The 1,711-nt window shown below is 44.1% G+C and overlaps 1 pseudogene; it reads right to left on the minus strand.

Annotated features, from left to right (window-relative positions):
* Positions 1-1,066, minus strand: LOC120876020 (annotated as a pseudogene).
* Positions 1,067-1,711: the final 645 nt, after the last annotated feature.

Raw genomic sequence — 1,711 nt, forward strand, 5'->3', positions numbered from 1 at the left:
CTACAGTGTTAAAAGTCCCAACCCTATAGATATATCTGTCTTCTCAACTACCTTCTTGAATGCAGTCTTGACCTCCTTGTTCCTCAGGCTGTAGACCAGGGGGTTCAGCATGGGGATGACCATGGAATAGAACACGGACGCCACTTTGTCTGTGTCCATGGAGTGGCTGGAGCTGGGCTGTAAGTACATGAAGATGACGGTCCCGTAGAAGATGGAGACAGCGGTGAAGTGGGAAGCGCAGGTGGACAACGCCTTTTGGTGACCCCGAGCTGAGTGCATCTTCAAGATGTTTACAAATATGAACAGGTAGGAAATCAGTATAACCAGAAGAGCAAAAGAGACATTAAAGCTTGACATAAAAACAAGAACCACCTCGCTAATGTGTTTTTCAGAGCAAGAGAGAGCCAGGACAGCTGGAACATCGCAGAATAAATGATGGACCGTGATGGACTTACAGAAAGTAAGACTGAATATGTCTCCAACATGGAAGCAGGCATTGAGAAACCCACCGACGTAGGACCCTATGGCCAGATGTGCACACACACTTGTCGTCATAGCTGTGGTATAATGCAGAGGTCTACACACGGCTGCGTAGCGATCATAGGCCATTGAGGCCAAAAGATAATTTTCCACAGTAGCAAAGGCTACGAAGAAGAACATCTGAGCAGCACACGCATTGTAGGAGATGAACTTGTCTCCGATAAGTAACCCAGCCATGGCTTTTGGAGTGACGGCTGAGGAGTAGCCAAAGTCCACCAGAGACAGGTTACTGAGGAAAAAGTACATAGGAGTGTGCAGAGGAGAGTCCAAGAGAATCAGTGTGATAATTCCCAGGTTTCCGACCAGAGTGACGAGGTATATGAGAGTGAACACGATACAGAGGAGGCTTCACAGCTCGGGGACACTGGATAGTCCGAGGAGGATGAACCCAGTCACTTCCGTGCTGTTTTCCGTTAGTGCTGTTTGGGAACCATGAGATGTCCTGGAGCAATGAGAAATAAATGGAAAAGTGACCTGTGAAATAATAAATTGTAATGAAATGGAAGTGCCTAATTACCTTGTGCATTATGTCATTAATAATTTGTACTTCAAAATTATCTTGATTTAATGCTAAGAGCTTTACATTTAAGTTTGTGCATGGGGCCACTAGTGGTAAAGAACCCGCCTACTCATGCAGGAGACATAAGAGACGTGGATTTGATCCCTGGGTTGGGAAGATCCCCTGGAGTAGGAAATGGCAACCCATTATTCTTGCCTGGAGAATCCCGTGGACAGAGAAGCCTGGCAGGCTACAGTCTGCAGGGTCGCGAAGAGTTGGACATGACTGAAGCGATTTAGCACACACACACGTGTGTATGTATTTGTGTGTATATGTATATATGTGTGTACACTGGACAGTGTTATTATGTTTATGTTACCACTACAAGAATTAGAGCTTTGAGAAGTTATGTGATATTCTACAAATACACTGTATGAAGAACTTTCAGGATTCAAGATGGAAATCCAGTTTCAATATAATGAAAAAGATGTGTGCATTTATCCACTCCATTGTCAGTATATCCAAAGGTGCCTGTATAATAAGGATGAGGTTATGGGGAAAAGGTTACACTGCAGTTTGATCTTGCTAGTTCATTTGGTTCCCTGTGCAGTTTAAAAATGATCACTTTCACACATATGCTTTTGTTTTAAACCTCCAATTGGAGACCAGCTG

This window comes from Oryx dammah, unplaced genomic scaffold (genome assembly GCF_014754425.2).
Source record: "Oryx dammah isolate SB20612 unplaced genomic scaffold, SCBI_Odam_1.1 HiC_scaffold_17, whole genome shotgun sequence".
NCBI lineage: Eukaryota > Metazoa > Chordata > Mammalia > Artiodactyla > Bovidae > Oryx > Oryx dammah.